The sequence below is a fragment of the Herpailurus yagouaroundi genome, unplaced genomic scaffold (genome assembly GCF_014898765.1).
Source record: "Herpailurus yagouaroundi ecotype Mexico unplaced genomic scaffold, PumYag 159, whole genome shotgun sequence".
In the NCBI taxonomy this organism is placed as follows: domain Eukaryota; kingdom Metazoa; phylum Chordata; class Mammalia; order Carnivora; family Felidae; genus Herpailurus; species Herpailurus yagouaroundi.
In genome coordinates this window covers 77296496-77310589 of record NW_024412400.1, presented here as the reverse complement: position 1 = coordinate 77310589, position 14094 = coordinate 77296496, and the positions used below count along the sequence as shown (strand labels likewise).

General features: G+C 37.8%; 1 protein-coding gene across 5 annotated transcripts in view; it reads right to left on the bottom strand.

The window, feature by feature from the left end:
- The window catches only part of MAP3K13 (mitogen-activated protein kinase kinase kinase 13), a 171278-nt gene extending 164716 nt beyond the window's left edge, over positions 1–6562 (bottom strand). For 3 of the 5 annotated variants that reach the window (XM_040480995.1, XM_040480992.1, XM_040480997.1), the window contains exons 1-2: positions 6474–6554; positions 4454–4580 (exon numbers count right to left, since the gene is read on the bottom strand). The gene's annotated coding sequence lies outside the window, so the exon portion shown is untranslated. The other 2 variants (XM_040480993.1, XM_040480994.1) reach the window with 2 other exon arrangements.
- Between the last annotated feature and the right edge of the window lie 7532 nt (positions 6563–14094).

The window sequence follows — 14094 nt, the reverse complement described above, 5'->3', positions numbered from 1 at the left end:
TACTGATTCTATACTTTGTGCTGGGCACTACTCTAAGAATTTTATGTAGATTAATTTATTTAACCCTCACAACAATCTTATGAATTTGATAATTGTGTTATCCTCAATTTACAAAGGAAGAAACTGAGGCACACAAAAATTAAGAAAATCTGGTAGTTTACCTGGCTGGTAAATAGTGGAATTAGGATTCAAACTCAGGCCCTCTGTCTCAAGACTATCAACCTATACCCACTAATATAAAATTGGTTTCAGTGCAACAAAATCGACCAAGACTAAGGCTTTCTTCAAATCAGCATTCTGCCATGTCACAATCTTTCACTGCATGTTCTGATTAGAAAGGATAGTGACTAATTTCAGTTTCCAAACAGGAGTAATGTAGAATCAGTTTCAGCAGTCACTACTCCAAAGTGACAACCTGCAGGAATGTCAAAGGACTTTAAAAATAACATACCACTAAAATATTAATAATGGTAGGGGATTATAGGTGACTATTTCTCTTTTGGTGATACATAAATATAAATATATATATGTATGTCTATATTTATATCACCCCAAAATATATTTCTATATTCTAGTTTTTGTCAAGTGGACATGGGTCACTTGTATAATAAAAAAAAAAGGCTGTTACACATGTCATCACCATTATTAGCATGGATATATATTGAACTTACAATAGCACTTGGCCCACTCACAATTTGCTGCTTCTAGCATACTGTGGGGTAAGATACCAGTTAATTAAGCCCTTTTAAAAAAAAGTCAATAAACTGACTAAGGACCTAAGAAAAAGCCTATGGGTTTTGCGTCTTAAAATTTGGCAAGTCAGGTAATTTTTAAATTTACTTCCTGGTTTAGGTAAGTTGAGATTAGTGGATAAGTGATGGGTGGATAAGTTAGCTATCAGTATTTAATGACAGGGATGATACGGGCACCTGGGTGGCTCAGTTGGTTAAGCGTCCGACTTTGGCTCAGGTCATGATCTCGCCATTCCTGAGTTCAAGCCCTGCATTGGGCTCTGTGCTGACAGCTTGCAGCCTGGAGCCTGTTTCAGATTCTGTGTCTCCCTCTCTCTCTCTCTGCCCTTGCCCTGCTTGCGCACGCTCTCTCTCTCTCTCTCTCAAAAATAAATAAATATTTAAAAAAACTTTAAAGACAGGGATGATAGAATGTATACTCATACTGTGATAAATACTTCATTGCAGTATAAAAAGAAAGTTTTAGGATTTGAAAGGAACCTTTATAATAATCTAGTACAATCTCCCATACAATGAGAATCCCCTATACAACAGTCCTGATGTTCAATGTTCAATCTCTGCTTAAGCAGCCCTAATGACCTCAAGTTCACTGCCTCTAGACACAATCTGCTCCCCTGCTGACTAGTTTCCTACCTTTATTTGGCCTCACACAACAGACAAGTATGCTTCCTAGCCTACAGTTTCTCCAACTCTTCAAAAGTCTTCTATTTTCTGAACAAAATGGTCCAGTCCCCTCCATCTAGATCACCACAGTTATCCTTTTACATAATCACAAAACTGATTAAAAACAATTCTTGTGTTCTTCAAGGTATAAATAACAATGAAATCAGGTTCTGTACAATAATGTCTTGTTAGTTAGTGGATCTAGTTCATCCATCTTGGTCATACACAATTGGAAAGGTAGTAAAGACTTATGGTCCGAGCTCAAATTCAAATTGAACAGCCATGTATTTTTGAGTGCTCCTTTCTTTTCTCTCCCCCAAAACAATACCACAGAACAGAATCTTAAGACATACCTTCATCCATAATCTTACATGTAGCTAGATTTTAATTTTCTCTCAGGCTTCTATCTACCTTGCCATCACTTGAACTTGTGAATGATCTTAAAACATCCCAAATTCTTTAAGTTGCTCTCATAATCATGAATTAGCCCACGACAGGCCCAGCTCTGAGGTCTTAAAATTCTGACGTTTTTTTTTTTCTCCTGTGCTAACTGGATATCTTTCTATCCAGAACTTCTGGTTTTACAGAAAATTGTATATACACTATATACATTATTATTGTATACATTATACATTTATATACATTTTATATACATTATGTGTAAAATAAAATATATATGCATTTTATAAATCCATATCTATATGCATAGACAAACACATATACATGTATCTTCCCCAATTCTATGTTATCTACATGTAACTTTCCTGTTCACCTGCTCCTTTCTTTCTATGTGTTACCTTTACCATATCCATCTTGACTCTGGAAAACACAGTCTACCCTTGGATTCAATTCATTGCAAGAAAAGGAGTCCAACTCTAGGCATCCTGCCCAATGATTTCCACTTTGTGGCTTGTAGTGATTAATCTCATTGACCTCAAGAAGCAAAGCATCATTTAACTTAAAGGATTATATGCAAAATACTCTGCCAAAGTATGTATAAAACACCTAACATACCATAATCTGTTCTATTGCATTAATCATGACTCAGTCCCCCTGATAAGTGGCCTTCATTTTGATTTCATGAAATACACAATCGGTGGTATCCGAGAGGTATGTATCTTACAAAGCCTATTCTTAAGCAAGTTTCAAATAAAATCCCTTTACTAATGAAATGAAGATTATTATATCTTTAAATTTCTTGTATTCACCTATTACTATTCCAAATTTCCCACAATGAAACTGTGGAAAGACAAAGATGGCTAGAGAAGTAAATGTCACGAGAAATTTTTGCTGAGTCCCATGACAAATAATCAGTCACTTCAAACTATTCTTTGTGGTTTACTGATTGTGCTAACAGAGAGAATAAGCCATTCTTTGAAATGTTTTAAACCAGCTCTAAACATCAAGACAAAGTAAAAGAATAACTAAGATTTGTTTAAAGAGTAGAGTCCTTCAATTGCAATTCAAATAAAACAAAGTCCATCACATTCAGTAATACTGAGAGGCTCAGAAGAACCATGCCCATATAATGCAAACCTAGCTTGCAAAAAAAGGTAACATCCATATTACCTAGTGAGGTCAGCAACATGCTATAAATTCTATGTGAGTATAAATTCAAGATTAAAAGCCTATAATAATATCATCAAACCTTCCATGCAGCTCTGACAAAATGTTACCTCACTTAGGCAACCCTACTCCCTCTGAATGATGCAAATAATTATAAGGACAAAAGTCATAGGAATATTTGTTGGCTCCCATAATTCTTAAATTAGGCTGAAGCCTTGTCATTTGTTTGTTCTTTAGTATTATAAAAACATGTTCATAATTGAAAATTCAATCCACCAAAAAGAGTACACAGAAAAAAATATGTCATCTTCTTACTGTAAACCTATAGTCCCATTTACCAGGAGTACCTGTCAATAGTTTCTCACATAGATTTAAAGAAATTTTGCATGTATATATATAAATGTATGCTTTTAAAAACACAAAGTGAAAACATACTATACAAAGAGTTCTATATCATTTTTTTCTCAGTTAACAATATATCTTAGAGGTTTTGCCATATCTCTGCCTATGAATTTGCTTCGTTCATTCTAAGAGCTACAAAGTACTACGTTGCATGAAGGCATTTATTTAACCAGACCTCTACTGAGGGATGTTTAGGTTATTCTTACTTTGCTTTTTTAATTTTAAATAATATGGTAATGATACCTTTATATACAAATTTTTGTATGCAAGCACAAATATATATGAAAGATGAACTCCTAGAAGTACTGGCTGGTTTTGGAATTGAGCAAATTCTAAAAAAGCAGTCAGTGTGTCTACAAAGGAGACCAGGAAAAACTATAAGTTTAATGCTTAGTGATTAAAAGGTGCTGAACATGATCACAAAGTTAGAAGTTAAGGATTTGAAAGTTAAACTCCTAAGCTAGGAAAGGTGAAATAGGAAAAAAAAACAGAAAGCTTACCCCTGGAACAGAAAGATAAAAGGCCTGTAGAATGAATCATGTAAGAGATTTTTTTTAAAGGAAAAAAAAGAGCATAAATAAAGCAGGATAAAGGGTGAAAAAAAAGAACTTTTTTTTTTTTTTTTTTTTTTTTTTACTTTTCTCACTTTAACCTAACATATAAAGCAAAATTGGCCAGAAGATTTGGTACATATATTATTACAGAGCCAAACTTGGATGTGAGATGATTTAAATGACTATCTGAGGCCCTATTGCTACAGGGTATCCCCAGGTTGATATATTCTATCAGGCCCTAATGTGCTGAGGGATCTCCCCCAAAAAAAAGACGGTAGAGCAGTAATCTTCCAGGAATAATATAACTTGCCAATCTCTTTAATTTCTGATCAATTTTATAGGGAATGGTAATCATTGCCTCATATATACAGAACAAACTTCTCTCTGGAAGGTCTAGATTAAAACATAATTTGAAGAGACTCATTCTACATTTTCCAAGCACAATCCTACAATTACCTAGACTAATCCAAGGCTGTTCTATTTCTCACCTAACATAAAACATAGTCAACAACTTACCTTTCCCAAAGTGCTAGGATTTGAATGCCACAATACAAATTGATTCATGTTTTTGTCCAATAATGGTCGGTGGATTTCTTTAAATGAAGTCCATGTTAGAGTCCATTGATATCAGTATTCTGCAAAACTGAAACCTCAAGAACGTCAATGCACATACTTAAGTTACCACTTGGACACTAACTTACTAAGAATAATAGTTATGATAGTTATTATTATGAATATAGACATTTAGATATGCAAAATCAGTGAATATGACCTTGGACAGCAGAGTGAGGTGGCAAAACTATATTTTCAAGTAAGACATTACTATTAAAATCTAGAGGATCTCAAAACACTGCTTTGTACCAAATTTATATGTATTCTAAAGGTGGCACCATAGTGAGAACATGTAAAGACGGTAATGATTTGGATACCAACCCTTTCCAGAAATTGGGAAAACAAGTTTTAAAGGCAGGCAAACTTTTTAAATTTAAATGACTATAAAAATGTATTTACATGTCTACTTTCTAGGTTTTTTCAACCTATTTTTAAAAATATCTTGAATTTCTTTTTTATGATTTTATTTTTAAGTAATCTCTACATCTAACACAGGGCTCAAACCCACAACCCTGAGATCAAGTCACATGCTCCACTGACCGAGGCAGCCAGGTGCCCCTTGGATTTTTAAATCTAAAAATGCTTACTAGTTTCTTCTCTGTAAAAACAAACAAAGGCATACATTCAGGTTTTCCTATTCCATTATATCCAGTCTAAAAAGATTCTAGAACCTCTTAGGAGCTACATTAGACAGCACAAAACTCATAAACAGAATCACTGCATCCAGATAATGATTCATGCCCAGATCCCATTACACTGCCTGATGTGTCCGTCCTCCACACTTTTTCTCATTTGACAATCGAAACCAATCTGGTTACAGCACCTGTTCTTTAGGTCTGTGCCCATTCTTCATCACATTTAAGACACCTAAACAAATATTTTATAGAGAAGACAATTTAATCTCCTGGGAGTCATTCTTTTGGATGCCTCCTACAACTGTGTGTAAGGAGTTGATGTTATGTGAACACACCAGGTGAAATCTCTGACTGGACTTTTATAAATTAATATTTTCATCTTTGTTATGAAATAATTCTTATTTACCTCTCAAATGTAAGAAGTACCCCAATATAAGAAAGAAAACATGGAAAAAATGGAAAGTAAGTTACATTGCTGAAAAGAAAGCACTTATATCACCAATTAAAAGCTCCGTGCTACACCTGCAGCTTACCGTTTGATGGCCACCTCCCCCACCTCCCCCATCATTACCTGGAAGTTCTTCCCAGGAAAGTAAAAGAATCTGAAAGAAGCTAAATTAGTCGCCTTATCCTCCACGCCCACCATCGAAAATATTAAGACAAATATTTCTAAATTGCAATAACCCCACAAAACAACAATCGTGTTCTGAATACTCCTTCAGCATCCTCGTAACTCACGGGCTAGCAAACTAAATTGGAGTCACTTCCACACTCAGGTAGAGATCCTGAAGTTCGGGAGAAGTTCTCCCTTCTCAGTGAGAATCTGGTTCGTGCGTTCATATTAAATTATTCATTCATCCAACAACATATCTAAAGAATGCCCGATAGTGGCAAGGCATTGTCCTGGATTAAGAGGTGAAGTACCTGTCCCCTATTAACAGAACGAAGGCGGGGGTCGGAGTGGGTAAGAAATGAACTCTAGATCTGCTCATCTCAATGCCCAGGCTCCACCTCTAACCCCAGAGCGCCAAGGCTCAGGAGCTCATGAACCCCCGGCGATGACCAATTCCTGAAGTCTCAACCTGTATTTCCTCGACGACCTGGGTCCTCACAACCCGGTTCCCAAAGTTCCTCGCACCCCTGTCTCCCCGGGCAGTCCCACGGCAAGGAGCTTTTCCTCCAGCCTAACGCAAGCCACCTCTCCCTGCCCAAACTGGGGCCTGCAGCAAGCTAGGCCGCCAACCTCAACTTCCACCCCTGACCCCGTCCAAGTTTGGCCCGCAGGTTACCTGCCCCGGATCCAAGGTTCCAGGAGGACCACAGACGCTCCGCCCCTCCCATCGCGACGCCCTCCACCACCAGGGACCGCCTCCAGGGCGTAACTTCCTGTGCATCACTTCCGGCCGAAATTCCGCTAGGCCAGGTAGTCCCGCTCAGCGCCCAACCCCGCTAGATGTCACTTCCGATTTCTTCCTCGGTTTCCCCCGGATCCCAAAGCGCTCCTGATCCTATTTACCGGGTTCTCTTGCGGCCAGCTTTTCTAAACGGTTGTATAATCCAGCTCGGAGAAGTTCATTTTTTGTTTTTCAGACTTCTTTGCCAGCTTCTGCAGGCTTCTGAAGTTTCTTATGCTCCCTCTGTGTCTTGAACACAGATTGTTGTGATTTTTCCGATTTCTCTGCGCCGTGGAGTGCTTGGGAGTGTGGGCAGCTGTGCTGCCAAGTTCCGAATGCTGCCTCTCACTTGTAAGAGTGTTACCTTGGCAAGTCACTTAACCTTTCTGTGCCCGTTTCGTTGTGAAACAGAGATGATCCTCGTACCTGGAACATGGAGGGGGGTGTATTTCTTGAGATTATACATGTAAAACTCTGGCTCAATGAGGCTTAACCATTAGAAGCACTCTCTTGTTTCCTGTTGGAACATGTAAGTAGTTAGGAAAGCTGGAACTGGTTTTCCTGTTATCTGTTGTATCCTCAGCATGTAATCAAGTGATTAATGATACTTGGTACCTTCCTCTGAACTGTGAGCTCCTCCAAAGGTGGAATTTTGTATAGGAACATACTTCAACCCTATTTGAAATCACCTACCTGCTTGGTTATTATGCTAGATACTGGGAGAAAGGTGAATAAAACCCAGGTTCTTCCCTCAAAAATATGGAGATAATAAATTGTGGAAGAAAGAAAGTTAACCTAGGAAAAAACTGGAGACCAGTTGAGGTGAGAATTTATCCTTACAACAAAAACCTCACAGAATGTTAGAAGTGAAAAGAACTTTAATTTAGTTGACCTCTTGATGTTACAAGTAAGGAAAACTGGATCCAAAGAAGCAACTGACTAAGAGTCACACAATTAATGGCAGGGCTAGGACTAGAAGTGGAGTCTCAAAATCCTCACTACCTTCCTCCATTTCCCAAATCTGCCTCAAGGTGTTAATTAGGTAAAAGCAGGTTCACTTTCAAGACCTTCACTCTTAAGTGAAAAGGACTAGGAAAATCCCAGTCCAGGAGAGGCAGGAGCAATGTAACCTAGCAGATGTCACATGATTCTGAAGGAGCAATGTAACCTAGCAGATATCACATGGTTCTGATGATCATCTATCTGAATGTTCTGGTCTGGCACTGCCGAGTTCATTTCAAACACAGTCCCCTCTCGCCTGGCATATTTCTTATATTTACCCAGAACTGAGGGATTAAGTATCCACTCCTGTGAGTTCTATCTTGTTTTAATTGGCTGGATAAGAATAAGTAACTGATCCAAGCAGTAACCGAAGGTTAACAGAAAGATTGTGAATGCATTGCCAATGATTTAACAAAATTTTATTTAGACTTCTTTATTGCTAGGAATTTCTCTTAAATATTTAATCTTTGTTCTAGGAATATGACAAAGCTAGCATGGTATTATTATTGAAATGTCAGTAATAAGTCTATGTTCCAAATAATCAGGTAATTCCATAGACCCATAGAATAATGTAATTGGTGTAGATGAAATTTAAAGTTTTTTCCAACTCAATCATTTAAAAAAGTCAATGACATTTTTAGTGTATCTATGGACCATAGGTATTAAATAATCTACTGAAAATCACAGTTAGCCAGTGGCAGTCAATAGAGAACTGATCAGAATCTAGAATGACTAGTTCTGACTAGAATCTAGAACTGACTAGTTCTAGAATCTAAGCCTCTTGATTCCATTCATTCATTTATTCATTCATTCAGGAGAGACACCATGCCAGGCATTGGGATACAAATATGAATAAAATAATCTGCCTTCAAGGAACTTCCTATCTGGTGTGGGAGGCAGAACTTTTTTTTCTTAAGATTTTATTTTTTTTTAATATAATTTATTGTCAAATTGGCTTTCATATAACACCCAGTGCTCATCCCAACAAGTGCCCTCCATTAAGTAATCACTACATCCAGCATGGAGCTCGAACTTACAACCTCGAAATCAAAAGCCACATGCTCTACTGACTGAGTCATCTGGGCACCCCAGGGAGGCAGAACTTTTAATGGAAAAAATAATTCAGTGTTAATATTATCATAGGTTCATCTAGTTCCTTCTTTCAATCAATATACTTTTGCCCTTTTGCTACCAAAATACTATAACTTGATAAAAATAAATGCAAAAAAATATGTTTTAATTATATTTAAAATCTTTCAAAGCACATTTTTAAGAGTTTGAAACAATCACAATTCACATAGGTCTTAGAGTCAACATTTGGGTTCTAAGCCTACATCTGCTATTAACTAGCCACGTGAACTTAGACAAATCACTTCATTTCTCTGGGCCTCAAATTCCTCTTTAAGGTCCTTCCTGGAGTAAACATTTTCTTGTTTTGTGTAGTAGAAAACAATGTGTATTTCCCACTGTGACTACTAGGTGAGATGCTTTCTCTTCCTCCTTCCCTCCCTCCCTCTTCCTTTCATTCCTTCCTTTCTCTCTCTCCCACCTTCCCTCTGTCCATCTCTCTCTCTTCCTTTCTCTATCTCTTCCTCTCTTTCTCTTTCTTCCTTCCTTTGTTCCTTCTTTCCTTCCTTCCTTCCTTCCTTCCTTCCTTCCTTCCTTCCTTCCTTCATCTGACGAAGACATCGTTACACTGCCTATCTGAACAACCATGTATACGGGTAACAACTGAATATCCCAAGACTTTGGGAGATAACAGGCCTTTAAATGTTTGTTGAATGAGTGAAAGAATGAATAGATTTTAGGATTATTTCTGGGCCCTTTTATCCCTACTATTACTGCCTTTTCTTCTATTAAAATACTCTTTTGAAAGATGTGGTGGTAGAAAGAGGAAGAAAAGAGACAACTGATAGGAGTTGGGTTGGACCCTGCATTGCATCTCAAAGCAAACATCAGTGTGCTGTGGTATTTATAGATGAAATCCTGTAGTGTCTGAGATGTATTTTAAAACAACATTGGAAGGGTTCAGATGATAAAGATTAGTCATATATTGATATTTTTGAAGTTGGGTATATTGGGTTTCATTATATTCTTTCTATATTTTGTATATGCTTGAAAATTTCCACAACACAAAGTTAAAAATAAAATCATGAGTGCATTTCCCTTCCTCTAGTCAAGACCAAGTTCAAACTATCCCATGGGATCTCAATTTGGATGCTTTAGGCTGATGTTACAGAAAACTTGTCACAGACTGTTTTTGAGTAGACACTGATATGAAGATGGGGATTTTTATTAGGAAAGGGCAGGAGCAGAGTTGGTCTGAGGAAGATGTTGAACTGCTATTCAGGTCAAAGGAATCTTCAGCCTACTTGGGAGAGAGCTGTAGAGTGAGTGATGCCCATCAGAGTATCCTGTGGCAGGTTGAAATGGCCCTTTGTATTGGATGCTGTCTGCCTCAGGAAAGGTAATTTCAAGCAAGGCAGCTCTCTGCAGCTGAGATAGACCCCAGGGAATCTGAAAGCTGGGGCCTGCCTGCTGGCAATACTCCCTGGAACTGTGCAGCAAGTCCTTCCTTGAAAGGGAATCTGGGCAGCACATCTTTGAGGCTTCCACAAAACATAGCAGAACATTGCTTAAACATAGGGGATGTGTTGACTTCTGTCAGTGGACTGTCATGACAGTCATCAGGGTTAGTTGTTCCAGCAACTCAGTGATATCATTCAGGACCCATCCTTCTTCCCCTCTCTACTCTGCCTTCAGTAGCATCTGCTTCAGCTTAGGACCAGCTTCTCTCGACATGGCAAAATGACTATAGCAGCTCATCTCACATCTACATATTGCACACACTCTCAGAGGGGATGGATATGCATTCAGTAATTCCAAGGTGATTCTCAGGCTAGAAAAGAGCAAAAATATACATTCATTTCTAGACTTGACACTCTACAATACTTATCTTTTCAACTGTAGAGCTTTACACTAACCATTAAATGTCATGCTGTTACAAACTCACCCTAGAATTTTGTATCAGGATAGGCAGGGTACTGCTGCAGGAAATAAACAATATCTTTAAACAACGCAAATTAATTTCTTAATCATGCTAAAGGATTAGTCTGGGTTTGCAGAGGGACTCGGCTCATTGTAGTCACTGGCAAACCTAGACCAGTTGAACAACCACTGTTGAATATTGCCAGTAGCCAAGCCAAAGGAAAAAAGAATCTGGTGAAGCACCATTGACTTAATGCTTCACGTTTTATTGGCTACAGTAATGTCAGATGACCTCACTTCAAGTGGGCAGGGAAGTGCACTCCTACCATGGGTAAAAAGGGGTGAAAACTAGACTGTTTCTGAACAGCAGTGATGACCATTACAAAGCCAGCTCTGTATTTTACATCTCACTGACATGAACTCATCTAGAATCCAACTCTGATAATTTGTGAATAAAATATAAAGCAGTAGGAAAATTCCTCAACAGTTTCTTTCATTTAATTCTATTTAATTCTATTTTAATGTGAGCAATTATAGATGTATATATGAAATTATTCTGACATTATTAGTTGCTCAGTTTGGAAAGTGGTTCAAGGTAGAATCAAGTCAAGAACAGTGCAGGGGCACCTGGGTGGCTCAGTTGGTTAAGTGTCTGACTCTTGGTTTCAGCTCAGCTCATGATCTCATGATCGAACCCTGAGCTGGGCTCCATGCTGACAGTGCAGAGTCTGCTTGAAATTCTCTCTCTCCCTTTTTCTCTGTCCTTCCCCTGCTTGTGCATGCACTCCCTCTCTAAATAAATAAATAAATTTTAAGAAAAAAAGCTTCCCAGAGAATTTTAATGCTCATCCTTGGTTAAGAAAATCTCATGAGGGAAATTTATGGTAGTCCACTGCACCGTTCTTTTTTTTTTATTTTAAAATTTATTTATTTATTTTGAGAGAGAGAGAAAGAGAGAGAATCCCAAGCAGACAGCATGGAACTTGGTGTGGGGGCTCCAATTCACAAACCATGAGATCATGTCCTGAGCAGAGATCAAGAGTGAGCAGAGATCAAGAATCGGATGCTTAACCAACTGAGTCAACCAGGAACCCCTCTGGGAAGCTTTTTTAAACTATTGGGTCTGCCCAGAATCAGAACCTCCCAGAGTAAGTGCCAGATGTGTATTTTCTAGGTGAAGGAGATTAAAAGTTCAAATATCTTTTTTTTTTTTAAGTTTATTTATTCATTTTGAGAGAGAGAGAGAGAGAGAGCACTCACATGCAAGTAGGGGAGGGGGAGAGAGAGAGAGAGAGAGAGAGAGAGAGACAATCCCAAGCAGGCTCCGCACTGACAGCCCAGTGTGGGGCTCTAACTCACAAACCAGGAGAGCATGACCTGGGCTGAAGTTGGATGCTTAAACTGACTGAGCCACCCAGATGCCCCCAAAAGTTCACTTATCTTGATGAGCACTGAGTAATATATGGAACTGGTAAGTCACTATATTGTGTACCTGAAATGAATATAACACTGTATGTTAACTACACTGGAATTTAAAATTTTTTTAATATTTTTAAAAGGCCATATGTTTAGAACAACAAAACAAAACTGGGAAAGGATATTTTCCCACGTGTCCACAGTGTTATTTCTCATTGATAAAATTACAGATGATTTTCATCTTTTTGTCAGCCTACATTTTCTACAGTATTTTCAAAATGCTAGCTTCCTCCTCCCTCTTCCTGAGTTAAGATCTACTGTCCCATAATACTATGAAGAAAGCAGTATGAAGGCAGGTACCATATCTGTTTTTGCTCACATTGCATTAGCAGTGCCTTGTTTGTATAACTGGTCAATAAAAGTATGATTGGTTAGATATTTATTCATAAAACATAGTTACACACAACCCACAGCATGTCCACAAGGATTCCATTTTCTCACCTTGCTCAATTTCTCTAGGAATTTCAACACAACATTTCTCTGACCCTCTGATATATTAATCCTTGCAAAACTGAAAGAAAATTAATTTGGCGTATCTTGTTCTGAGTGAACATTATATATTTTTGATAATCACCACTTCCTCTTCACAAACTATTTCCTTAATGAATTCTTCTGAAATTTCATAAGGTATTAATTTAGAGCTCACCAATATGCAGCATCTTTTATCTTCTTGCCTATTCAAAAATTGAAACATTTGCCCTCCATTAGTTTTCTGCTCCCTTTCATTTTCCTTGAGATTTCTCAAGGCTATAATCATGTGGCTTAATATCGAGGCACTTTGACAGGAAACCTGGAAATACATAACAGTTGCTAGACATTTGATAATTCTATTAATGGAGGTATGAGTTATGACAACCTGTTTTATTTGACCCTAAAAATTCATGTTATATTAATTTGCAAACCGTTATTCAAAGCAGATGGGAATAAAATCCTAGAGGGAAGACACAATTTAATCCATCTCAAAAGAACATAATACTAATAATGGCTAATAATATGACTATTTTTCCTAAGTGATTTCCATAAGCCAGGCAGATTCTATTTAGAATTCACTCAGAAAGGAAGAAGGCCATGTTTGGTGACAAAGAAAGCACAATATAACTCATGAACAAAAAAATAATAAAAAATAGACAACAAGAACTGGCATGGACTTGGAGAAATTGGAAACTCACATATTGCTGGTGGAAGTGTCAAGTGGTGCAGCTGCTTTGGAAAACAGTTTGACAGTTCCTTAAAAAAGACATATACAACCCAAGTGTCCATTGGCAGATGGATGGATAAAGAAGAGGTACACACACACACACACACACACACACACACACACACACACACTGAAATATGATTAAGCCATACAAAAGAATGAATGTTGGAGTGCCTGGGTGATTCAGTTGGTTGAGCGTCTGACTTGATTTCTGTTCAAGTCATGATCCAGGGTCAGGGGATCAAGCCCCATGTTGGGCTCCGTGCTGAGCATTGAGCCTGCTTAAGATTCTCTCTCCTTCTGCCCCTCTCCCCAGCTTAGGCACTGTCTCTCTCCCTCTCTCTCTCTCTGTCTCTCAAAGATAAATTTTAAAAATTAGAAAAAGAAAAGAATGTTGCCATTTGCAAACACATGGAAGGAGCTGGAGAGTTTAATGCTAAGTGAAACAAGTCAAACAGAAAGACAAATACCATATGATTTCACCCATATGCAAATATACAAAGCAAATATACAAAGGACAAACTGGTGATTGCCAGAGGGGAGGTGTGTACGGGGGTTAGGGAAAATAGATAAAAGAGATTAAGTGTACATTTGTAATGAGCACTGAGTAATGTATAGAGATGTTTAACCTTTATATTGTACACCTGAAACCAATATAGCACTGTATGTTAATTATAGTTCAATAAAGAAAATTTTGTTTTTAAAAGTTAAACATAGAATTACCATATGACCCAGCAATTCTACTAGGTATATGCCAAAGAGAATTAAAATCATAGTTTATGCAAAAACTTGTACATGAAGTGTTCATAGCAGCATTATTCACTGTCGTAGACTCTGGCTCTAAAGTTCTCT